This window comes from Rhodnius prolixus, unplaced genomic scaffold (assembly GCF_049639745.1).
Source record: "Rhodnius prolixus isolate KJV_2025 unplaced genomic scaffold, Rpr scaffold_8, whole genome shotgun sequence".
Classification (NCBI taxonomy): domain Eukaryota; kingdom Metazoa; phylum Arthropoda; class Insecta; order Hemiptera; family Reduviidae; genus Rhodnius; species Rhodnius prolixus.
In genome coordinates, this window is record NW_027411593.1 from 13,508,108 (window position 1) to 13,535,503 (window position 27,396).

General features: G+C 35.1%; 1 long non-coding RNA gene across 4 annotated transcripts in view; it reads left to right on the forward strand.

Annotated features, from left to right (window-relative positions):
- Positions 1-8,890: 8,890 nt before the first annotated feature.
- The window catches only part of LOC141450899 (uncharacterized), a 35,991-nt gene continuing 17,485 nt past the window's right edge, over positions 8,891-27,396 (forward strand). For 3 of the 4 annotated variants that reach the window (XR_012456431.1, XR_012456428.1, XR_012456430.1), the window contains exons 1-2: positions 8,891-10,031; positions 12,683-12,840. This is a non-coding gene — a long non-coding RNA (uncharacterized lncRNA). The remainder of the gene's footprint in view (positions 10,032-12,682; positions 12,841-27,396) is intronic. The other variant, XR_012456429.1, reaches the window with a different exon arrangement.

A 27,396-nucleotide genomic window follows, 5' to 3' on the forward strand; every position in this document is an offset into this window, starting at 1 on the left:
AACAGCAACCAAAACAAAAATCTCGTCTTACGAGTATATTGAAAGAAGTAAATACAGAGTGCTGGACTCGAGCAATACGCGATTAACTAAATACCTGCAAAAATTCTTAAACAATCCTGTGCACCGACGTATCCAAACTATTTGCCAAAAATATTGCTCTAAGTTGAAGAAGTGGAGTTTAAAACGTGAAACTTTCACTGTTCAGTTACCGTTAATTCTATTTTCATTTATTATTTTACTAAATAAAGTAGTGTGTTATCAAATGATGTTGATTGATTTGATTTGATGGTTTGATTGATTAATGATGAAGGATGATGATAATGATGATGATGTAAGATCAGTTGTTTGATTAGTAAGTGTTTCTAGGGGAAATCCAATCAAAATCTAGCTTTGTCTGTCTTCTAGAAGCGTCTTACGTGTTTCTAATGGCCGCATACCATATAGGCGATTCGAATACTTATTATTTAAAATAATTGTTGAAAAATTCTGATTTTTACTTTTTTTTTTGTTTTGTTTGTTTATTCATGTTAATATAATTGAAGTAAAGGTTACACAGAGAAAAGCCTCTCCTCCAAAAGTATTTATCAGAAAAATGTTTTAAATAAAAGTTTTAGATCTTCTTGTTTCCAATAAGCGTACTGGAGTTTTAAGAAAATTGATGGAGTCCTTCGAGTAAAACTCCAAAACAGTTGAATATCTATTTTGCAAAAATGCCATTTTTTGTCCTAGTGATTTTGGCTAAAAGTTTATTGCCGGATCTCAGTGTGGTACCTCTTTTGAGGAGTCAAATTTGAACTTTCTATGTTCCTGTTTTTGATTAACTTTGATCATTAGATTAGATTCTGGTAGGGTGGCCTTAAAGGCGACTCAATGGATCTATTGTGGCTCCCATCACTCTAGAGCTCGCTCTTCACACTCTTAATACAAAAGAGCGGCTCCTGGGTAAAGCTCTCAGGCCTTGGTTTTTTTTTTCCATCCCAAGGAGTAACATCCTTAACCAGACAAAAGCCCTTCGCACTGACACAACACGTGCAGTGCCGTTTCCTCCTCCTCCACCTTCTGAAAGAACCAACAAAGGCTATCATCTGCCAGGCCCATGCAATGCATGTGTTTTCTGAGTTTGCAGTTGATAGGCCAACAATTATCTGATATCCACATGGCCTTTACCATACTCTTGTTTATACATTTTAAAACCACTTTTTCCGACTCGGAGCACCACAAAACAGATATTTAAGGAGTGAAAAATGAAATCTGCAGGATCGTAACAGCTTCACTGTTGGAAGGTTAAGAAAATGAATGGAGTATGAGAAACTAATTTCTCAAAACAACTTTTTCGAACTTTAAGAACTTGAAATCCACTATTTTCGATGAAATCTCTAGTTTCTCTAATCTGACTGGAGCGTACATGTGCTGCTCTCACTTTCTCTCCAAAGAGAAAATCTATTCAGTTACTCTTACTTTGACCTTTCTACATCCTGTTTGTACTTGTAGTAATATAATCCGAAATTATGGACAACATAAGAATAGAATGCTAACAATGATGCTTAGGGTGGTGGCTCTTGAGCGGAAGGAAGGAAACGGCGAATTCCTAATTCAGGGCATGACTGGTCCACCCTACATGACCACAAAATACAATCCCTTCGCTGTAGGTCTCCACATATTTCTCAAGGAATAAAAACAGGACTGGATTTTTTTCTTTTTTGAAATAAAAGTAAGTTTGACATCAAATTTTCTCTCTTTTATGGCTCATTTTTATGTAATTCTTCTCTATTTCTTCAATAGAAATTTTTGTAATAATAATCAAATGTATTTATCTTCATATTTACATATTTACGTACATTACATGTTGCATGTCAGAGTACCAGATTATTCCAACCATTCATCTCCCTGTTGGCTTTTAATTACATTTTTCTTGAGGTCCTGGCACAGAAACATTCGTTGGCATTCGACTCATCCTTGAACCTCATCAATGTGTGGCAATCACAATTGACTGCGTTGGCGGATAGAGTGCGGGGTGCTTTTGGGGAGGAATCTGTGAGAAGGGCCAGCAAGATGGAGCGTTTCCTCCTTTACAGGACACTAATGGAGAATACAGTTGATTGTGGTTCTCATTTTGGTCATATAGGTAACGCGAAATTGAATTTCAGAGATCTACTCAGGTTAGTGTCCCATGGTTGGAGCGGCAAGGTGATGATATTATGTGCTCTCTGTGCTCCTTAAGGGGTACAGGAGGATCTCTATCACTTCTTAGCTAGATGTTCTACTTTAGGTGAGCTCCGACTCCGAATAATGGGTAGATCTAATCTTTCTGGCCATTATATTCTGCTAGTCCACTCCAAACTATAGGTATATCCAGGAGGAAATAAAATGGAGTACCAACATACCATCATAATTTTTAACTAAAACAAAAACAAAGCAATAGTAAAAATTCCAATATAATCTGCAGCGTTTTTGCCACTTCTTAAAGTAAGGTAAAGTAAAAGTGAAGTAAAGTAATCGCCTATTTTTTCATGCGGGGCTTAAAGTCCAACTACCAATAAGGTGTCGTGGACGGAGGCGACTAGCAAACATACTTTACTGTAAATTTCTTTTATTAACCATTAAATAAAATCCAAGGCCTAATAAACCGGGAATCGAACCCAGTACCACAGTACATATTAGCTTTGCAGGTCTCGCCTCTAACCGCTCGGCTACCGTGGCGCCTCACTTCTTAAAGTATATTAGCATTTTGCAGAAGAAAAATTGCGTCATTTTGCTCATTATTTTTTTTTTATTTATCGTACGTGATTGCATTATATATTTTGGATTTGCGAGGTGTTCTCCAGATTATTTATTTTCCACTCTCCGAGAACTGGCTGTCATAACAAATTTAACTCTTTTATTTTCATTCTATTATTTTTCTAAATAAAGAACAAAGAGTTTATCTTCTTATATAAAAATATAATAATAATAAAAAAGAGTATATATATAAATAAGAAGAATGTTGAGAGTGGTGAAAATTGTACAGAGAGGAAGAGAGAGACTAAAGAAAATGAAACATGGCTGACAAGTCGCTTATCGGGAGAATGCTCCTCTCTTGTCAACATCCCCTCCGCGGCACGTTCATCCTGCATGAAAGCATCTATTGTGTAAAATTATACAAAGAATTATAACGAAATGGTAGCAACTGTTCTCTCTCACTTTATATATATAATATTTTTTGTTTTTGTTTTTCAGTTATAAATATTCTTCTTTTTCTTTACTTATTCGTGGGCAGTCGTACGTAATAAAGAATGTAATAAACACGGTGTCGATTCACTAGGGAATACCAAAACAAAATAGTTCATTATTTAAAGCTAATCAATTGCCGCCCTATGGTCTGATTATTTATGAATTCCAATTTAGTTGATCCAATATAACTACTATAATATTAATATAATACAAAATTTCCTCTCGTTTCCTTTATGATTGAGCAATGCCATCATGACCAAACTGATTTTTTCACTGACAATTTGGACGTGAATATGTGCCCCAGTGTTAGTTACTCCGGTGATCAGCTTGATCATTGTCCATTCAGAAGGATAAACAGGAATATGGCTCAAAAGGAAGATCCTGAGCACATAATCTGAGCTAGGAATTGAAAGTCTGTACTAAATGATGTAGTTCTTATTGTAGTACACTTTAGAAGTTCTGATTTGTCTCTTTTGACCTGTTTCAGTTTACATTACAGGGTTGGTTATGGAAAATAATTGTTTTTTCTTTATTTCTTCAATAACTGAAAGGAAAGACTCATCTGATAATAATGGTTTCCGTTACGAAGCGTTGTTTTAACATTCTTCAGGCAGACACAGTACAAGAAATAGCGTGTAGATCAGTGCTTCCCAACCTATGCGTCGCGGCACACAACTGTGCCACGGCTACGGTAGAAGTGTGCCGTGGCAAAAAAATACAAAAAATTATAATGGCGTTGCATTAAAATTAATTATAAGTTAAAACAGTATAACCTCATATTCCTATAAATGAAATAAAACAGAATGATGCACAGAATTCGAGTATGCAGAACAACGAATCAAACATACTCTCTGTTACTGACGAAACTATGCGCATTTCGTCCGAGACTTCGAATGTGGTCACATGAAATAGAAGCAACTAATTCAGTAGCTATGTTTCGTCATACTGTTGAAGTTGATCCTGGTGCAGTCGTGTTACATGACATAGTTATTGAGAAGTTGCAACACTACTTTCCAAGTCTAACTCTTTTTTTTTGACAAAGATTGGATCAGAAACCCATTTCATATCCAAGTTCATATGTCTGGCCTACAATTAATGGAAAAGGAACAGCTTATTGTCGTTGCAGCTGACAGTACACAGCGATTGAAGTTCGTGGAAATGAATTTAGTAGAGTTCTGGATTATGGTTGAAAAAGAATACACATTGATTGGGTAGTAAGGTAGTCGGAATACTGCTTCCTTTCAACACTACTTACCTGTTTGAGAAGGCATTCTCAGCAATGACACTGATCAAAACGAAACACAGAGGGTGTTTTGAAGAATAGAGTAAAAATAATTTTTAAACGTTTTCTGGCGTAAAACTGAGGGAAAGGGATAAAAATTGAAAATTTGGATGCACTTTTGTGCACAATGCTTATGGTGGTATCGTTGCACGTAAATGTTTTTTTTAGTTTGGGCTTTTTTAATGGAACAGTCAAGTTAGAACCTGATTTCCAGAGTTGATTCTTCAGTGGTAACGTAGCCATTGTTTTTTTCTTTATAAAGATTGCAATCAATATTTACAAAAATAAAAAATAACTCTGATCATTAAGCCTTAAAAAAAGTAAAAAACCTCAAAAGTCTAAAATTTGCTGTATGCACTCATCGATACCAGTATTGGTAACAATTATTTGTTCAGATATCTAGTGTTACTACTGCAATACATGTCTATAAATGTATCACATATCAACGTAATCTATGCTGGTTCAACGATTGGTAAATTTAAACTCAATTAGTATTTTATTTATTTGATTCAGTGCCCGTAAATGTATCTAGATTGTGAAAGGCTGTTCGTAGAAAAAAGATTTTAAAAAAATCCATTCACTTTTTCGCTTTAAAAAAGAAACTGAAATAAACATGTTTTCCGCTTATCTTTGAAAACGAAACAATATCTGCCTGCTACTGCACGATTTTATTAAAACATTTGTGTTTCCAAATTTTAAAATTTTACTGAACAATTTAATTGGTTTCAGTATTTCCATTATTATTATAAGAATTTCACTTATTTCTTTGTGTATGGATTTCCACAAATTCAATATTATTAGTGCTACCTAAATTGATATTTCACTCAACCTGGATTTCACTAACTTATTCAAAAAATTCGTTTGATTCTAAAAAAAAATTTCCAGTGTAAACATCTTATTTCTGGCTTTTCGAACCATTTTAACTGAATTTTGATCGTATGCTGATAAATCTAAACTGCTTCAACATTTAATGATATACCTGTTCCACTGCTGTACTTCTGGATCGATCCTAATATCCTCCGTCTATAGTAAAGACTATCTGGTACATGGAGTCCTCTATCTATTCCAGGAAAGACCTTCCATATTCTGCCTATGTAAACTTCTGTATTTGAGAAGATAGTATATTGAAGAGAAAAAATCTGAAGCGAAGTAAACAAATGCATATCAGCTCTGTTAGATGTTAATATTTGTCGTAGAATGTAGACATCTTTAAATTGTATGTTTAAATGAGGACGAGTTTGTGAATATGTTGATGAATTGGCTCAAATTACCATCTATAATGATGGTGGAAAGCTATTGTGGCTGAGGTTGTGATGATCAGGGAGTGAGTGAGTGAGTGAATGATGGCAAAGCCCCTGAAGAAGTCGCTGATTCAATAAATTGGGTTTCCATTCAGTAGCTGAAGGTAACCTTTTGAATTTGTTTTTGAAAAATCCCATGAAATTGCAATATTTTCTTTTTGGAAAAATCTTCTAAAATTGGAATTAAAAGCAATTAATAATGGAAATATGTTTGTTATATTTCTTGAGTAAAAAGCAATTACCTGAGAATATAAACAGGTTAATAAATTAAATGTCTAAAAAAAATATTTATCATCAGGTATGAAAAGTTTCTAAGAAAATTGTTAGTGTGGGAAGGAAATCAAACAACATAATGAATGGCATGCCAATATTGGTTATTGCGAAAAATATATTGTAGGTGAAGTTATGAATTATAGGGTGAAGAAGAAGTACATAGTAGGGGAAATGATGTAGCTGTTACAAGCGGGGTAAGGAGAGATGTTGGGTCTCCTCTGTCCAAGAACAACCTTGCGCGCGCGCACACACACTCTTTCAGACACAAGCATGGAATGTACGGCGAGAAAGAGGTGTGGGGGATGTTATGGAGAGAATAAATGATGTCCAGGGAATTGAACTAAGAGGGTGGAGGCGGAAGGATTAGAGGAAGAAAGTGTTACGGTGGTTGGAAGCCAATAAGAAGTTGGACTGTGTGGACAAATCCTAATTTACAGCCATGACAGGTACGGTCCTGTCGCCGACTAGTGACCGCTCTTGCTAGCCAAAAGTGCTGTATGTTCTGTTGGTGAACATTTTTCTTTATGCCATATAGTGGAAGGTAGAAATAATTATATATATATATTCTTTGATTTAGAATTATCGCAAGAAAACTCACACTTTAGGAAATTCTTACAAACCAAGGAAAATCTATTCGTTTAAACTTCTCCATGAAATGGTCAAAAACTTTATTGAGCGCTTGTGTTCAGTGATTCCATAATTTTTTTAAAAAATCTTTTATTGAAATTTGTGACAAGGTTGTTGCAACAAGCAAATGTGATGTAATATAATGTCGTGAATGAAGATAGAAGAAGGCACGCACTGGCGATATTCCATTAACGTGAGTAGATGCATTATACTGCTTTTTTGGGGAGAGTAGATCGCGGGGGCCAATCAATCTCCTTCGAGGATTACCTGGTAAAATGGAAGAAGATAAGTTTTCAATTAAAGGATTAGAATGAGCTGCTGTAAAGGAATGAAATTTTAAGAAACGAGTTTTAGTAAGGTCGCTAATGAACGGGATTTTGAGGTCATTATGAATGGCGAGGTTCGAAATATAGAATGGAGCGTTAAGTAGTTTTCGTAGTATTTTTTATTGTAAAGTCTGAATGCGTAAAGAATTGGAACGTTTAGTCGATCCCCATACTTCGATGCCGTATGACCAATTGGTAAGTCACTGTAACAACAGGTATAAAAGTCTTTTGTTATGTAGGTTAAGTTTGTCAAGTAGTCTGGCGAGAAGTTTGTAGCGTTGGTTAGTTTCTTGTCTTTTCAGTCTAGTATGAGGGATTCCATGTCCAAGGTAGCGTACTTTGTCCACAGTTGGTATAGGAGTTTGGTTCAAGATGATGGGAGGTAGGATTTTCCGTCTGAGAGTAAATACTATATATTTTGATTTCGTAACTTTAGTTTTGATTCGCCATTTTATAAGCCAATCCTTTAAGTGGTTGATGTGCGTTTGAAGTGTCCATAATTTAAAAAACTTCCATTGACTTCCAACAATGTTAGTCCAGCCTCCGTTATTAAATCTCGCTACCTGTGAACAGTTCTTCTGTGATAAGACGCCAGTCTTTTGTAGGTCACTGACGTGTAGCCAATCAGATTCAGATTCAGGCGACGAATTTAGTTAACATGATGTAACGACACAGTTTAAACCTAAGTTAAGACGTTATTTTTGTTTTTGGATCTCCTGTATTTCCAAAAAAAAAGTTCTAAATTCGTTGACAGACTTATTGTAGGGAATATTCTGTTAAACGGATATGAGGTTTGGGCGAAGAAAAAAATAGACACTGTAAAGCTAAAAGCAGATAGACTATTGGAGGAGAAGTATTCGGCCTTTAAGATTGGAGAGTATCCTAAAAAATATGTACACGATCGCCTCCCTTTCTCTTTTAAAGTGTAAGACAAAGTACAAATTTGGAACAAACCAGCATACAAACAAATAACACATTAATTTATGCAGATTAACTTCAGCTAATGCCCTCTTTTGTAAATCGAAACTAGTACAGATTACAGAATTATTTCTTGAACAAATAAATGGTATTTACTTTGTAAACCGCAAATTACAAGCACAATCTACAAAACAAAACAAAAAATAGGGCTACGCATTCTACAATATGCTAATGTTAAGTGCACACGGTTGCTGGGTGTAATGTTGGATTGAAACACAAGTAAAAGTGGTTCTATTTTCATGCCGGGGAGGCCGAGAGTACTGTTGACAGGACATGGGCTTAACAACGCCCCCAGCGCCGCTGCCGCCCCCGGCCGCACAGATCTAAGCCGATAACGCACGCACGTTCACTTAATGCGAATTATTGTGGCGTGCCTCCAGATAACTAGTCACTTCCAATTTAACTGCCGGTAAACATGAAGGATTGGAGGGGTAGAAGCGACGAGTGATATAAAATTAGGGGATTGGTAAGGTTGATTTCAGAGGAGGAGGAGACAGCATGGATAAGGTGGAGGAGGCGAGGGAATTGTCGAAACTTTTCGCGTTCGTTTATTACAATCATTGTTGGTTTTTCATATATGAATGGTAATTTTGAACGACAAATCTTTTAACCAAATAGTCAAAGTGTAAATTATTACTTCGCAAGAACAGTTTTGTCCAGATTATACGTACCATTCCATTATTTATTATTTTAGGTTACTTATATTTAAAACTATAATAATAATATGTTGACAACACTCTTTTGAATTTCGCTTCCTTCCTTTTGCACTTCTAAGTGACATTTTTAAAAATAATTATTAAGTAGAACATGAAAAATTTAGAAAGAAGGATGTTTGGCTTCAGGCGAGCGCGTGAACTTTAGAATCAACTCATGAACACGTTCCACCAGTGGGGGTACAGCTGCCTCTCTGACCACTCCACATCAGGCACCCAGTTGTCGCACGCCACGAAGTCCCAATTCTTCAAAACATGTTTATTCTCAGTTTCTGACAATAGAATTTTGTTCTCTAAAATGCTAACTCCTAAATTGTCGTTTTAAGTTGCGTTTTAATGATCTAGTAGTTTTTTTCAACCTGTGTTTATATCGATTGTGTAACGCTGTGCAGTTATGGGGAATCATGGAATTGGAAATGCATCCAGACATCCAAAACGTCTCGACAATCGATTAAGAAAAATTTATTGAGAGAAACCGATAGTAGATAATGTTTAAGGGTTAAAAAAAAAGAAGGTTTTTTTTAACCCCCCCAAAAAAGTGATTTCGTTAGTCTGTAACCATGGATTTGGAGATAGTTTAGAATGGAATTTCATTTAGTTAAGATTGGGACGAATGGAATTTTCATGCCAGCATGGATTGTGAGGTTATAGTCGTTAAAGGAAGATTAGACTGTATGTATGGATTTTAAGGGCTCGGATTTTGATGTGTTTGTGTACCGGTATAATTCGAGTGCTATATTATCTTGAGTATATATTATATTGAGCTGTATTATCTTTGGTGTAATATAAGTTTTAAGCTTTAGTCTAATAGTTTCTTTAATATTTCTGAATCTTTGATTCAGTTCAGTCGTTTTGAGTGGAGTTCATAGTTCATGTCAATCGTTTGTCTAAGTGGAGCCCGAGATAAAGTATGAATGTATAAAAAATAAACATACGAATATTTTATTTCAGAATATAACTTGTCCATTTTATATAATTTATCTAAATTATGCCAAAAATATACATTATGCCGTTAACGGTAAAATTAACATTAAAAACCACTTTCATTCCATATTCTCATTAATGGTGGCAATTATTTTTATATCACATTTTATATAAATTTTTTTTGTTTATTAATTTTTATTTTTGCATTTGCCAGGTTGTTAAAATATCGTTAGGGTCAGTAAACCAGCCACTTCTTCAGTGATCAACAACAGTCCCTGCGGGTATTCCAGTCGAACTGCACGAACAGCACTTACAGTAACACGTCTTTGTGAGGCCGACGCTGTAAGAGGGTGCTCTGCAGACAAATAGATCAATGTAGTGTAACCAGTTCTGTTCAGTAAGTATCTATTATGTTAATTATTTATATTGACCAATTGAATGTGATTTCATTCGTGAAAATTGCCCTATCTCTCGTCTTTTATTACGAATTTTTCTATGGTCTCCTTGGAAATCTCCCTTCAGATACTCTTCACAAAGATTTCTTAAAGAATAGTCAGTATAATAAGGTTGAAAGACACATTTATTAAAGATTAGCTCTCTCTAAAGCAACAAAAGGCAGCTCTAGTACCCTTCATTTATTATTACCTTCACCAATAGTCTTCATTCTTATCTATTACTTGTACGTAAGTCATAAAAACTGCATTAATTTGATAGCATTCATTAATATGTAAACAAACCATCCTTTGATCTTTTGAAACCTCCTATTTTTTTCCTTGAAATAGTTCTTTTTCAAATACTTTTTTGTTAAGATCAGATCTTGGAGATTTCATATTAACTTCCAATGGCGAAAAGCACAGGCTACTTCTTTTAAATATTTTTGATAGGTAAAATGTCATTTCTAAATTTAAAGATAAGTTGCACAAGTCACACTGTCCTCACTTGACTATAAAATGCTTAAGCAGTGACTGACTATAAAGCAATCCTAAACAAATAAGTCCTAAGCCAAAAGGCTACCTGTAAATTTTTTATTGGAAATGACGCCCTGCAGAGTGACTAGAGCTATCGCTTGTTACAAAGATTTTTTTTGTTGAAACATATAAAGACTAAGTTTTCCATACTTTCGATGTATGTTGTTGTGTGTGATAAGCATCAATAATTATCTCATTTTCCATTTTCCTTTACAATTTTGTTATTAAAAACATTGGAATAGATATTTTTAAATGAATTTAAATTTCTTTTTTGCAAAGTTTTCTTTCTCATTGGATATTAAATAATGATAACAATGTTAGAACCTTAATCAAAAGCTTAATAGCGAATATTCTATTGATAAATACAGGGTTTAAATAACCTTTATTTTATTTTGGTTATGGTAATGAATTCTGATCCGAAGACCGCAATGCACTTCAAAAGACAAAAGAAGCTTCAATGACATCAAGGACTTCTTTCGTGGGCAAGAATGTAAATTTATTTTTTAAAACGAAGCCCCAATCCCTAAACATTTTAGGGTTTTCCTCTCTTTTCGATTTTAACTTTTGAGGGAACATTAATGGGAATTATTGAACCCACTTACCCTTCTTCTTCTTCTTCATCTATGGTGTGGTAAATTTCCCTTTACTTGAGACTAAGACACAAAATACGCAGAAATAAATATTTTTTCTGCTCCTATATTTCCTCCTCATAGAAGGTTCCTGCAGCTCTTTTTTCTGGTTATGGACAATGTTGCTTGTAAAACTCACTAGAAGCTAGCAGTGAATCAAACAGGCTCCGGGCGCCATCGACCACAAATATAAACCCCATTCGGCTTCTTTGTTCTCAAAAATCTCCAGCACCTTACATTTTTCCTGTTTTGGCAGGGTGAGGTATTAGCTCAAACCAATGAGATCGTCTTTTTGTGTGATTATCTACGAGTAGTTGGAATGATACTCGTCCATGGATCACCAAAGTTAAGTATTTCAGCCAAAGCTGAAAATATGGGAATGTGGCAGTTTTGCCGTCTAAGATGAATTTAATAAAGTGAATAATTTCTTCGTAGTCCCAAAATGCACCTCCTTTTCTTTAAAGTGACTGTACTAATGTGGCTGTACTTTCTAATGGATTGACCTCCAAGTCTTTACCTCTGACCCAGCAATCTAAACAGATCACTTTTCTTCGCGCATAACAATTCGATTGTTAAACTTATAACACAGCGAAGTTTCATGGAACTTTCGAAAAGTTCCTAACCAAAGTTGTTACAATGATTATTCAGCTGCCTGCTATAGATACTTACTCATACTCTTCTCAGATAACCTTCTCCGTGAAATGAGAAACCATTTGAGTTTCACCAATGACTTCATTTAGGTTATTCGACTCAAATGCTTTTTCTTCAGTGGCATCCTTATTGTTCAAAAATTAGAAAAAAAAAATGTCCTGAAATGAAAGCCAGATTTATCCACAAAAGAGATGCCAAAATATTTTACAGAAGTAAATTAAGAAAATGAACAGTAACTTCACACAACTATTAATTGTCAACATCACAAAATGAGAAGCAATTATCACTTGATTATAGTTGTAACAGGGAAGATATATAGTTACTAAGTGCTGATATAAGAAGGTCAAATGGTAAATGGGTGAGAAGCGAAGGGCCAACAACTTGTCTATAAGTAGTAAAACTACCTAGTTGATGAACAAGGATCATATCGGTGACAGTAGTGTAGCTGGAGCAACAGCAATTTGAGTTTATACCAGCGTCTACTCTAACCTTCTAATAGTTAGGAAGGCGTTAGCTCCGGACGTACCTGCTTATTGGATTACAGTTCAACTTGCCGTTTATATTGTCAGCAGCGCTGCTTTAATTGACAGCAACCTAAACCTGTCTGACTTTAGCTTGGGTAAACTTGGCCTACAAATTCACTACATCTTAACTTCTCATAAAAAAAAAAAATTGCTTTTTTCACATTGATTTACATTAAATTCCTAATACTCTTAGAAATATATCAACAATTTCATTTATACTTACTATTTACTACTGTCCATAATGTAATAATCTGTTACAAAATTATTTTTAATTAGTTTTAGGTGGTACACCAGGAGGGAATAAAAGAACCGTTCTGCAACTGCAAGTAACCTTTTGCTACAAATTATAATTGGAGATGAATAACCCACTTAACGCCCCCAATGATTTTGGCCAATCAATGAAGTTCACTAAATCTCAAGGCCATGAAGTTGATGTGTGTACCCTGTAGTAAGAAACATTTTAGTTTATTACTTGTCTCGTCTCGAATTCCTTTAGTCTAGCGGTTCTCAACTGCGGGTCGCGACCCCGGCGGGGGTCGAACGACCAAAACACATGGGTCGCCTAAAGCCATCGGAAAATACAGATTTCGCTATTCGAAGCACTTTTTAGCGATAAAACTGTGCTGCAGAAAATAGCTTACTTGGTGGACATCTTTGTCATCTTGAATGATTTAAATTTATCACTGCAAGGACCAAATGCAACGTGCCTCGATTTGTTCGAAAAAATTAGATCATTCCAAATGAATGATCTTCAGCTTTGGAAAAATAAATTGGATAAAAATAAAATTTACATGTTTCCTACATTATCTGCCTTCTTTGAGGAGGAACATGACATTGAGCCAGCCAAAAACTTATGATGATAACTTCTGTGAAAGAACATTTACACATGCTTGCAGACGAAATTTCATCATACTTTCCTAATCTACCTGACATCCCATTTGCACTTGCCAGAAGTCCATTCACAGTGAAAGTTGAAGATGTTCCGGAGACAGCGCAAGAAGAGTTCATTGACCTAATTAACAATGATGCAGCGAGAACAGATTTCTCTACGATGCCACTGACAAAATTCTGGATTAAGTGTTTACAGTTATATCATATTCTGTCTGAGACTGTGCTGCGCCTTCTTCTTCCTTTTCCAATAACATATCTTTGCGAAACAGTGTTTTCCAGCTTGCTAGTAATCAAGTCTAAATACCGAAGTAGACGTGTTGTGGAAAATGATCTTCGCTGTGCCCTTGCAATGACTGCCCCGAGAATTTCTGAATTGGTAAGCAAGAAGCAACCACAACCATCTCACTGAATTTGGCAGCATACTGTTGCAAAATATTGCACTGTTGTTTACTGTTATATTACTGTTGTTATACGTATTTAAACCCATGCTATGCCGTGGTGAAATGTTCTTTATTTGGAATCAGTAATAAATATTTCTCAATATATACCTAATTAAATATTGTTTTTGTGATTAATCACTATGTTTAAATTATGTTTGATTTGTAGCAATAAGAATACATAATGCATATCAGGTATTTACATTCCGAATCATAAATGTAGCAAAATTACAGTCATGAAGTAGCCACCAAAATTATTTTTGGTTTGGGGTCACCGCAACATGAGGAACTGTATTGCGGGGTCACGGCATTAGAAGTAAGGTTCGAAGACGTCTGTATCTTACGCAAAGTATTTAATATTTTTATTTATTTTGTATTTTCTCATTGGGCATATTTTTCTATTCTTCTCACCTCACAAATGGGTAATATGATTTTTGAACTTTAAAAGTTTCTGTTTGTTAGCTAGAGTTATACACAATCACCGTTCAAGAACATCCACTTCCAGGCTATTCTAAAAACCAATTTTCGCACCTAGAGTAATTTCTTCAAAAATCAATTGTGACACAGAACCTCTTGTTACTCAACTTAAGAGAAAATAATTGTGATTTTAGATATTTCTAAGATGATAATAGAGATTATTTTGTTTGTTTTAATAAATCACTTTATTAATAATAAATTGACAACTTGATTAATTTCTTCAATGTTCACAAATTAGATCGGCCAGGTTAACCAAATTAGATAGGTTAAAAATTAAGGTTTAAATCTCCAATAATCTTCGTTTAACTTAGCTTTGTCACTAAAGGAATTCCGGGATAGAAAAATCAATTCTGATAATTTTAGAAAACTAAATAAATCCTTAACTAGCGAATTGATGAAATAAAAGTGAAGACTGATAAATAATAATAATATAATAATAAGCCTAACTAATATAGCTCCTAGGAATAAGGTTTATTTATTAAATATTAAAGAGATCATTGTTTTATGAATAAATTTACCATTTTATACAAAAGTTGGCAACATATTATATTATTTTAAGGCGTAAATCGAAATACATTGATGGTGGAAGCAACATCACTCAATTTTTAAAACACTTTCTTTAGGTTGGACCCACTTCTTTTAAAGTTATTTCGTTGAAAGGTAAATTCTTTCCGCCCCAAAAGTTGAATAAAGCTTAAAACTAAATGTAAGTTTGTTTTTTTTTCTGTGGCAAAAATATACTTTCTTTCATTTTTCTGTTAAAATCTGTGGGTTCTTTAGAAAATTCTTGCTAAGTGTGCGCCAGTTAATGCTTTTATCCGGTTTTGGGGACATTTTAAATTAGAGATGTTCTATAAGGATTGTTCTGCAAAAATTTAAGAGTTCGAAGTGAAGATGTAATTACACTGTTTATACCGTTTGCTCTAGTCACGTAAGAATTAAGGATAACTGTACTTTTACGAGATACAAATTTGGTTCGTATCATTTATTATTTTCATGCAAAACAAAGTTTTCTTTAAATTCAGAACTTTAGCAGCAAGTTTATTAGAACCAACGCGATAAGTAATAATTTTTGATTCTAAGTGCTTTCCTTTTAGCTGTCCTTTAATTAATGGGCAATAAAAGTACAGAACTGGTCATTAGTTTGTGAGTACATTATCTAAGAAGTCTCTCTAGAAAGAACTGGCTCTTGTCCACAGTCTTTGGGCTGGATTAGGTGTCATGTATGCTGGCAGTGAAGAGATCGCATGAAGTAGAGGGTTATTTCTGGAGGTTTCACATTTCAAATTCTGAAGATAGAAAGTCGGTCACTCCAGAGAGAGAAACTCGCCGTTTCTTTTAGGATTCCAAATGCTGTAGAGTTGTTCAAAGAAGGCTTGTTAAGCTGTTGACTTTCAAGCAGCATTTTATTAGCTATGATCTGCTCTTGAGACTCAGAAAGCGAGGTTTATGAGCTAACTGCTTAGGTTGATTGTGTTGAAAAACATTGGAGAGTCAGCGCTTACTTCTGGCATCTTTTAGGTTAAGAGGTTGGCAAAGAAAAGTTAGAATGGAACAGACATCAAACTAATTAACATACTTTTACCTATTATATTGTTTAGGGGACTGGCAAACAGACAGCATGCTTTACCGTGTTACAACTAGAATGTACAGGAGACAGGTGAACTGTAAAGCAATGCTTTACTTTAGACGCACTCTGAAACAATAGCAACATGATCCATGTACAGGAGACAGGTGAACTGTAAAGCAATGCTTTACTTTAGACGCACTCTGAAACAATAGCAACATGATCCATAAAATTTTGATGTTTTTGGCAAGGGAAAAAGAAGATGCTTTTAAAAATTTATCTGAAAAATGTAAGCCAAAAGTCAAACCGTTAAAACTTCATTGTGTAAAATAGTTACTCATCTTAGGATAAAATCGTGATTATCACTACGTATTACAGCACACTTACTTTTTGTTTAGGAGGAAGTGGATTAGCCTCTTCTTCGGGAATCTCTTTGTATCTGCGGACATCCTAACTAACAAAACACACTGATTATGACATTCGCATAATCCATCTAGTTCTTGCAGAGACAGTTGTGTGTAGCTACTTGGATTTAACTAAAGAAACTTTGCTTCATCACTCAAGTTGAAACGTTTTACAGACACTTATTATTGTATGACAACTCGAGCACAAAATAGATCTTTTGAACCGTACTAGGACCTTCATGAAGCAAACATCTTTCGCAACTAAAAACTCATTTCTTCTTTAATAATTTCCTCATTCATGTCCAAATCATAATATCTCCGGTTATTGTAAATATTATAAAGCATCGTATTCCTAGACAATAACCCTTCACTTCTGCTTTCACTCAGACTACCCAATTCTGATTTAAATGGGCTTCTTCTTCTTCTTCTTCTTCTATGGGCACTACAGACCGAGACGGTCCATGGCCTGCTCTATGCGGGTAGACCACTCAACCCTATCCATTCACCAGGTGGGCCCTCAAACCTATCTTTCTCATATCCGCTCTCACATTGTCCACCCACCTGGTCTTCGGACGTCCCCGGGGGCGAGAGCCGTGCCACTTTCCTTTTAGCACCTTTGATGCTATCCTTTCCTCGGACATCCGGCATACATGCCCATACCATTTCAGCCGCTGGGCCTTCACAAACGCGGTGATGCTTGGCTCCCCATACAGGGCGTACACCTCTTGATTTGGCCTTCTTTTCCAGCTCTGGTTTTCCCTTTTCGGCCCAAAGATCCGTCTTAGGACTCGCCTCTCGAACCTGTCAATCCTCTCACAAGCTGCCTTATTCAGTGTCCATGTTTCGCTTGCGTAGGTCACGACTGGCCTTATCAAGGTCTTATACATCTGGATCTTTGTTCCTCGGTTGACCAGGCTGCTCCTCATTATTTTATATAGACCGTAGTACGCTCTGTTTCCCACTGCTATCCTTCTTCTGACTTCTTCTTTTTCGTCGGCTATGTCCGAAATGATAGAGCCCAGGTAGGGGAAGTTGGAGACAACCTCGAACTCGTAATCCCCAAAGACGTAAAACGTCGCGGGATGCACCTGAGGCTTCCTCCTAGCCACCAGCACTTTCGTCTTTCCGATTTAAATGGTCTTATGGGTATAAATTGTATACATATTTTGAATACCCCCGAATCGATGTAAAGACGACAATAAGTTTAGCTTTTAATCTGTACTGATTCTTGGGGAAACTCCCGGCCTCTTGTTAGGTATTTCATAATGTTACTATCTTTACTTCGTTTCTTGCAACTTTTTTTTCACTTGTTTTAGTGAAAAAGGGAAAGAAAGGCAAAAAAATGTGGTATGAGACCAAGGGGCTGTAGCTGGCTAGTAAGAGATAAGTAGGGATGTTAGTCCGAGATAGTATATTAGGGATGAGATGGCAGCAAGTGGGACGTGAGGTTCTGCTATAGTCTGGTAGGGATGCGAAGGACTAGTGAGGAAGAATGAGGATGTTGTTGGGAGCGGCTAGCGAGAAGCAGAGCCGCCGCTGAGGAGTGCAGACTAACGGCGAACAGAGGGGCAGTAATGCCCCATAGAGCCACAATTCAACTAGAGGCACTGTACCGCAGCTTCCCAAACCTCTCTGTCTCTCTCTATATCCCCCGTTGTAGCGGTGGTAGTGTGTGACCTAGTCTCCATTCCTCTATACCTCTTGGTCCACACACGAACAACCAGTCAGCCCACGTCCTGAATTACCCTAGGGAAAATACAATATCAACGAGCCACAATCCACATTGTTATTACTCGCGGCCTCTTGTCTCTTCTCCACTTGCTCCATGACAGTACAGTAATTTACTTATAATTACCCTAGTCCAACCATGCCAGTAGGCCGTATTAGTCAATTTCTAATCAAACTACTATATATGCGCTACTCTTGTTCCATCTGTTATGTCCATTCTTATAAATGAGATTTCCTACCGAATAGAGTAACTAATTACTTTTTAAAATCTTAATAGTTTGACATTTAAATTGAAAATAAACTGTTGTTTTAACTAGGACATTATTGTGCCAACACTAATTGGACAGTAACCAACATTATTACATTATATTTTGTGGTCATTTGTACCATTTTAACTTTTAATGTAACAAAAGAGTGTCACCATGGGAAAAGAGAGGGATACTTTGAAATATTTAAAGTATTATGAACTTAACATTTCTCTGATGTATTCATCTGAATCGTGTTGGAGGTGCTGGCTGGATTAATAATAAAGATGTTTATTTGTAAAAGAAACTCATTATAATACTAATACAAACAAAAACAAAAAACATCAATGGCAATGGTAGTACCGTCTGCCAGAGTTGCAAAAAATACTTGTACAAAAAAGAACATTATCATTCATAAAAAATAAAATAAAACTTCTTAATTCATACTAAGAGAATCATATTACAATACACAGTAAACAAAAGTAAAAATAAATCCCTAACATTTGCTAAGTTTCCAATAAACCACATCTCAGAACAATTACACATTAAATATTAAATTTATACAGATCTAGCTATTTACTTAACCGATTTATTTTTTATTTTTTTCAACTGAATTCTGACTCTATAAGTGCTCTGTACCTGCACGCTGTGCTCACATAGCCATACAGATTATCCCAATCTTTGCCATTTATTATCAGTATTAATTCCTCCTCATTAAGAATCCGTTTGCCAAAGTACCGCACCCTAAACTCTTTTAAAATTGGACAAAACGCCAGAAAATGATAATGGTCTTCTATTGCATGTAAGTTACCCAGATTGCAGTTATTTAAATTTTCATTTGGCGATTTACCTTGTCTGTGATTAAGTTTATGTAGCTCAGCTCTTGTTTTTAAAATTATTCTCATAAAATTTAAGTTATTTGAATCCTTTAAGTAATGCCTCTCCTTCAAATTAAAATCTAATTTTGCATAAAGAGTACCGTATCTATAACGGTGGCTGGATTAAAGAGTGTTGAGTTGAAGGATTTAGGTGGGATTGTAAGCCCAACTGGCGATGTGGAAATCGGTTGATAGAATGCGCTTCATTCGTTTTAGTTTTTATTATTTGATACTATTAAACTCTACTATGCTCAAGCCATAGTTTGGTGTATGCAGCAATCGGGCATAAATGAGCATGTGCTTAGGTACTTTTCCTTTCTTGTGTTATTTGTCGTGTAAATATGTGATTTCCAGGATATTTGTAGTCTGTATTGTATTATGTAAGCAGATTTTTCACAATTTATTTATCTTCTGTAATCATGAAAGATCATGTGGTTTATTTCTAGATCTCTTCCTTCAGAGATGAACATTTAAATTTCATCTAATCGCTTGTGTTAGTTTGCAAGTAATGCAGTAAATCTGCATTATAATCTGAATATCATCCTGAGAAAATTTAAAGTTGAATTTGATGATTAACTTTAAAAAAAGATAATGGAGGTCTGCTGGAAAAGAGTCAATCTCTTGATTATTGTCAACAACCATCACCTCAAGTTCCTGGTATAAAAAAAAAAGAAGCTAAACCACGAAGTCAATGAAAGAGAATAATGATTGTGTGTCGCCATGAGTGCATTAAGTTTTCATAATTAAAAAGAAATAAACAAAGGAATTTAGTGAACTATCTTCAAAAATACCGTTAGTTAACGAAGACAGTAAGTCATGAAAATATGGGAGACAGATTTTGACATCAGAGACGCTAGTACAAATCACGCAACGTACGTGGGTAGGATAAGAAATGCTGCAATATGATCCAAGCCTCGATATGTTTCCTGAACAAGTAGATGCTGAGAGACAGTTGCCATAGAAGAGTTGGACTTCTGATGAGGAAGAGAGTGTGGAGATTGGTCAGGACATGTGACGCTAACAAAGTTGGTAAAAAAAGACCTTGGAACTTAATAAAAGTAATTACATGAAAAATAAATTTCGACAACTTGCCAAGATAGAGAAATACTTTGCCTTGCTACGGTAAACATAAGAAAAATCCATACACTTTAGTACAATCAATTATTTCTATACTGTTACTATTGATTTCTGTGATCAGTTCTTAGCACAATAAATTTCAACACCCAACTAGTTCCAAACTTGAAGACCTATTAGCAAAAGATTTGGAATGCAATAAGCTTACTAGTAAACAGAGAATTAGTTGTACAATATTGTGATTACAATAGATCTCTACATTTACGGTTGATTTAAATTACACAAATAGCTATTTAATAGAGAATACATATTAGATTGAACAGCTTATCGGCACTGCTAGCTGTAGTTAATTAGTAATTATTTAATGTTCTAGCTGTAGTGTATGCAAATATTCTCGCTAATGTTAATTCAATTTGTTTTAAGACATTTGTTTAGAATGGATTTCTAACATCCACATGCTATACGCGTTTAATTAATTGATGTCATATCCATTAGCAATGGACAATTCACATGTATAAGAATATAAACATGAATATAGGTTAAAAGAAAAATGAATAATGAAAAATATAGTCAACTTATTTACTTAAACTTCTAAACAGTTGCACTCATCAACTTCTTAAGCAGGCCTCTTATGTAAGACTCTCACTGCAAGTTTAGTGGATGTTAATTGTCTGAGACGACAAGATCGCTGAAGTGTCTATCCTCTTCTTACCTGTGGTTGTTCCTCAGCGCTGGTTCTTGTTTTTCTCTTTCCTCATTAAACGGCCCTTAAGTTAATCCTAAATCTTAGCTTCAAGAAAATCTTTTGAAGGATACTTTAGTGACCTAAAAATGGTAGGCTAGAGTAGTAAGCGCATTTAGAATTTTAGGTTTTAAATGAAAAAAAGTAAAATTATGCCTATTGTTTACGACAAACAATACATCGGATAAAAATTATTTAACTGTGGAACGTACACGATATTAAGAGCCATCTTTTTTCAGGGATAACTTTAAATAGGCTTACCATACGTCCCGGTTTGACCGGGATGGTCCCGGTTTGAGATCCCTGTCCCGGCGTCCCAGTCAAACTTGAACAACACCGACACCCCGGCCGATCGTTCCCCCGCGCCCATTTATTAATATGTTTTCAGTAAACTTAATAATTTTGATTGCATTTCAAATATGAAAAACACAAATTAAGTGAAAAGCAAAACGAAAATGAGCCTCTTCCTCCTTTGCGTCCCGGTTTGGCTCTTCGTAATTATGGTAAGCCTAACTTTAAAGAGAATTATTGGAGCGTTGTCAAGAAAATTCTAATAACTTAGTCAATTTGAGCTGAAATGTAGCAGTTTCAGTTAACTGCTTAATTTTTTTTAAAATCATATGTAGCTGCAGGTTTTTCCTCTCCTTTTTTCCCTGCATTCCAATCCTCTCATCTAACTTTTCTCTTTCTTCACTAGATAAGAAGGTTGAAATGTATAATACATTTATACTTCTGTATTTATTTTATGTATATATTAATAGTAATAGATATTTATTCATTCTTTCATTTAAATCTTATTTAAGGCGCTTCAACATCTAAGGTCATTGTTGCCCAGAGCTTTTTTCAGTGCACTGCCGGCCTATGGACAGTGATGTGTAAGAAGTTCCTTCTTCTTCTTCCCATGGTGCTACAGTCCTATAATAGGATCTGGACCTCATTCAAGAGAGAGTGCCACTTTTCCTTATCCTCGGCTTTTAGGCGCCATCTTCTAACACCCACCTTTCGCAGATCTCTTTCTACGTCATCCAACCATCTACGTCTTGGTAAGAAGTTCCTAGAAAGAGAAAAATCTAAGGGCCAGTTGCTGGATTTGAATCCGGGATCTCCGCGTCAAATTAAGCTGACCACAGAGCTAATCCGTTCCTTTACAAAGTAGTTTACATGTACTGCTGCTCTAATACACTAGTTCGGTCTTAATATAAATTGTTTCTAAAATATGTGTAAATTTTTTGTTTAATCTTTTACGAAAATTGATCCAAAAAAAACACAAAAGTTCTTCACTTTGTGTGTTTACGCTAGCTCAAAATCAAAAAATGGCAAGAAGGTTAAACTTTATATTTCAGTTAGTTCTCTCATGTTAGCAGTGAAAAACCCTCAACCACTTTACTGACTGAGTTTTTAACTTTGTCAACTTTTATTCGAATATTGCAATTTCGATTTTCGAAAATCTTCGTATTTATATTTGTACCATTTGTCTAGATAAGATCGTAAGTTCGAGCACTTCTTTTGGAGAATTAGCTATGGGCCTTTCACTTTTCTGTTTTGATGTACAGTTTTACTAACTGCATATTGTTAGTAATAACAAAATAATTTTCAAGAATCCGAAGTTTTAAGAAATCCCTAAGGCTTTGAAATCCTCTGAACTTTATTAAGAGATAGTCGGGTCAGTTTTGTCACAGTTATTATTAGCATTTTTCTTTTTAAAGTCCAGACGCTACAGAACAAAATTTTTCACAAGTTATGTAAGGAAATTTTAGAAAAGAAAACATGTTCTTGAGAAAATTACATTAAACGAGCAGCCATATATTTGTTTTTTAACAGATATTTCTTGTAATTCTTAGCAGAATGTATTTTGTTCCATGTATTTATATGTTTGTCTCTCTACATACATACATACATACGTACATAGAGATTTTCCCCATTTAAGAAATATGGACCACCACTCAGCAGATGGTTTGTTTTGTCTTTTGAGGTTTTACCAATTTCTACGGCTGTCTTAAATAGTGGCTTTGGTCCAAAAAATATTTTACGAGATACTGTAGTAGCGTAGAAACAATTCGAATTTCATTAGGCAGAAATGGCTGTGGTGGGAGCAAAAAGTATAAAAAATGAAGTAAAGAGCAAAAAAACAAAAAAAAAGGGCTTGGCCAGCTTCTGCGACAAATTGTTACAAAACTCAGAATGGCATAATTCAAACGAGCTTTGTGGTAGTTAATTTTCCTTGAAATATTTATCGTTTTATGTGTTGAGGAGGGATGAATGGAGGGTCGGCTCGTAGAGGTAAATTCGTTTTAATTTCTTTTTCTTTTTTTTATTAATTTTTTTTTTTGTTTCTGTATCTCCCAGTCCATCTCGTTCTGTACGGATCGCTCTATCTTTCTTTCTTCAGTACTCATTGGTCCTGGAGAGGGTTTTATAATTTATACAATGTAAGTTTGGCTAGGGATGGGGGAGCTTTAGGTTGTACTGTGTGAGGGGAGGGGCAAGTCAGAACGAGACCGTAACAACTGGCTGCAAGAGCGGGACGAGAGACTCCAGAAAGAGGGTTTGTGCAGCATTAGAGCACCAGCAACGAAGGAAGTCCGTGTTAAGCTAATGAAAGTGGTTTTGTGGCTTAATGCTTAGCAAGCAAAGGCTGCTTTTGCTACCAGTAAACCCCATACCGCTATCCCCAGGTAAGCGGAACGTTGGCTTAATTTCATGCTTGGCAGACACTTTTATCGCAACCATAAAAACAGCAGCTTCTCATCCCCACCACTCAATTTTACATATATACTTCCCTCTCCATTCCAAGCTAACTACTTCTTACTTAGTAAGTTAGTGGTTAAAAGTTACCATTTAAACTCATTTATACAAGTACACATCGTATTGTTAACTGAATAGTTGTTACTTTGGTTACCATGTAAACCGACTTGTTTATCACGTTATGTAATGTTATCCATACTAGAGTGTTCATGTATATTGGAAGCCTCTGGTATTGGTTACTGCTAAATTTACAAACACCAATTGAACATGGTCAGGAAATTATCAACGAGGTGTGAAACTTACATCATTACCTCTATATCCTGGATCCTAAATATAATATTAATGACTCTCTTCTGTCGCAAAGTAATAATAATATGGACCAGTGTTTCTTAAACCATAATAATGATATGTCCACGTTATGTAATAGAAAGGATACGAATGTTTGACGACATATACAGGTATTTAGATGCACCATTTCGCTACGAAGACATAATATTCTTCACCTACATCTATGTGCTTAAATCTGTTGTAGAGCTAGCTAAGTAATACGAGGGTATTTAAAAGTTATAGCTGATTAGAATGAATGCAAGAAAATGATTAGAGAAGGATTTCGTGATTTTAATTTCGGTTAAGCTATAAGGATGGCAGGAGCACAGAGTACTGATCCATCCATTAGTTGTAGTTTAGTAAATAGTTGTAGAGGGAGGAATGAGTGAAGCGAATGTATTTATAAGTAAGAATGGAGAGTGAGTGATATTCTAGTGATAATGGCGTACCCAAGTGTATAGTGTAAACCTGCCAAATTTGATCAAAATGTTCAATAATTTACTGTGTTATTAATAATAATAGTTAAAAGAAGGGGCCTCACATACATGGGGCTAACTCCTCTCCTATTTGATGTACAGCGTCGAGACCTCTAAAAGGCACATCTACATAAAATTCTGAATCGAATGACACCTCAGAAAATCGGTTCACGCGTATAGGCGCTACGTTGTTTAAAAAAAAGGTAACAACAAGAAGAAAAAGAACAACAACAAGAACATTTTCTGAAAATGTCGTTTTTTTCCAGTGTTTGCTAACTTTTTTCTAGAAATCTATTAGATCTATGTTATTACGAAAAAATTACTGATGTAAAGGATGATTTGCCCTATATTTTAAAGAAAATTTGGAAATTGTAGCTTTTATAGAAAAAAAGAAAAAAAATTGTCAAAGTTGGGTGTTTTTCAACGTTACGCTTTTTCGTGCAGTTTTTGACGATCAACCCTTGTACAATTGTTCTACCGGACAGTTTTAATTTGTATAGATGTAGAAATGGTTGTGCTTGGGTAGTTGTACATAGTTTCTAGTTTCAGCTATTAGGGTGAATGTAATTTATTTAGAGAATGTGTTCGAATAAGATTACTAAGCATCTAGATGATGCTGGCTGTATGGCGAAAGCCAAAAAAAAACTATGGGTCACGAACCCCCCCGTAGGGTCGCGAGAGAATTTTTGGTGGTCGCGGAAATATATTGTGAACTGATAAATTAATTCACTCATTAACATTTTAGTAACAAGTTAATAGATAAAGATCCTATCAAAGGTACTATGCAAATGAAATATAAGTTTGTAGTTCTGTGACAGTACACTTTTCATTGGAGTTTAGGTTTCGCCCAATTGCACAGTGTCCACTAATATTTCAAATACATGGTAAAAAGTTCTACGTTTCATACAACTTAAAAACATCCTTACTCATTTAAGATTTATTTTAGTTGAATTTGTACCCTAAAAATGGATAAGTGGCTAAATCAAGATAAGAATTGTGAATCCGATAAAGAAGAAACCAAAGCGACTATGAAGGATATAATTGTCTACCCACTGTTCGGAGGCCCCAGTGCACTTACCTTACATGTCCTTGGCGCCAACGACCTCAGATGTTGAAGAAGAATAATACAGTCATGGAATAAAAGCTCGGCGAATATAAGAATGCCTTGCCTTCATGGAAAATGAGTCACTACTTATGGCAGCGATTTATAGCCAGTCCTTGTCAAGATATAATCATACGATCAACAGCTAGTTCAATAAAGAAGTTACATTTGTAACAAATTTTAGCTGAAGAGTTTATGTGTCTCTAACATCGTATACACTATTTGTGAAGATGTTACAATGTACTGCTAAGCTGATGGTACATTATTTCGTACGATTAGATCTTTCCATTACATTAATGGGCATTACACAGCCATTGTATTGACTGCCTGAGTTGGAAGGGCGTATAAAAAGGATGTTATAGGCTAACGCATAGACAAACATACTGTGCTAGGAATTGTAAGCAGAGACATAGTACCTTTAGCCTGCTTTCTACACAAAGAACAGCGGTGCTTAGACTCAATGTTGAATAATACTTCGATAGAACTTGAATAAACATCAACATGCTACATTACAATTAGCCGTTCTTCGCTCAATGAAATTCAGTTCACGCTTGCATTTAATCATTGAAATTTTTCTCCTAATGGCAGCCAAAATCAATCTACGATATTAAAAGTAATCACGAAATAGCTAGTAAAAATAGTAGGCCTAATTATTATTTATAATTACACTCATTTGTTTTACAAGATTTTCTTAGTTCTTCTCCTCTAGAAGTAGCTAATCCACTTCCCTCTGCGGGTATATGATACATAAAGTAATCGCCTATTTTTTCAGGCGATGCTTAACGTCCAACCACCAATTAGTTGTCGTGGACCAGGGCGGAAGCTCATAGTTTACGTATAAACAAATTTTTTAAACAAATAAAAAGTAGTCATTCGCGGGTTTCGAACTAGGGACCTCCCACACACAAAGCCACGCTCTTGACCACTAGACCAATACCCTCCCCAATTTTTTTGTATTATATACAAATTTATATTTTTATAAAAAAAACTATTTTGCTGCCATTTTTTTGAGGAAATGTGGAGATTTTTGTGGATAATACTGTAGCAAAACATAGTTATCTGATGAATAATTTTAAATTAGAAGGGTCACATTTTCTGTGCGTTTGTTTGAACTCCACATGTTCAAGTCTGTAACTATTTCGGTTTGTATGTGCAACTGTTAATCAGTCATTTGTGGTGCTAGGATAATTTTGGATTGTCTATTAATTGGTCGTTGTAGCAGTTTGTTCTATTTGTTTAGATATCTCTTATTTCCATTGGTTCACTCTAATTTAGTCGATTTTCAATGTTTATTCCAAGATATCCTACAGCTTCTACAGGTAGAAGTGTTACTAAGTTTAAAGCTGTCTGAAGGACAAGTCTGCACGCCACAGAGTGAAGGGGATTTGTTGACTTTGTTGTGGATTAAATGCCATTAGTTTTTTTTTTTTTTTTTCACCCAAGGATTTAACCTAATTTAGAAAATTCTCTACAAAAAATTTTCTGGAGACGGTTCTCGTTCTTTTTCTCATCCCAAAATAAAGTCTTCCTTAAAATAAAATATGTTTTTAAATTTTATGAACATTTTTAAAAGACACTAAAAATCAAACGACCAAAGCAATCTGCATTGCTCTTTTCAATCTTTTAATTCTATTCATTAAGAGAAGTATTGTAATCGTGCTGATTTTCTATTTTGTGTTTAGATTAGTAACATCCCTTTTGAGATCTCCTTGATCCAAAAAAAGTGTTTTTTACAAATTGGTCTGCGCGTATGTCTTAGCGAGTCCACTGAGACTTAAAAAAAAACGCATGAAATTCAAATTTGATTTTTAGCTTTAGGGGCCAACTGATTTTGTCTCAATAAAAATTTTTGGCAAAATTGGTGAACCGGAGTTCATATTTTACTAAATAAATTTCT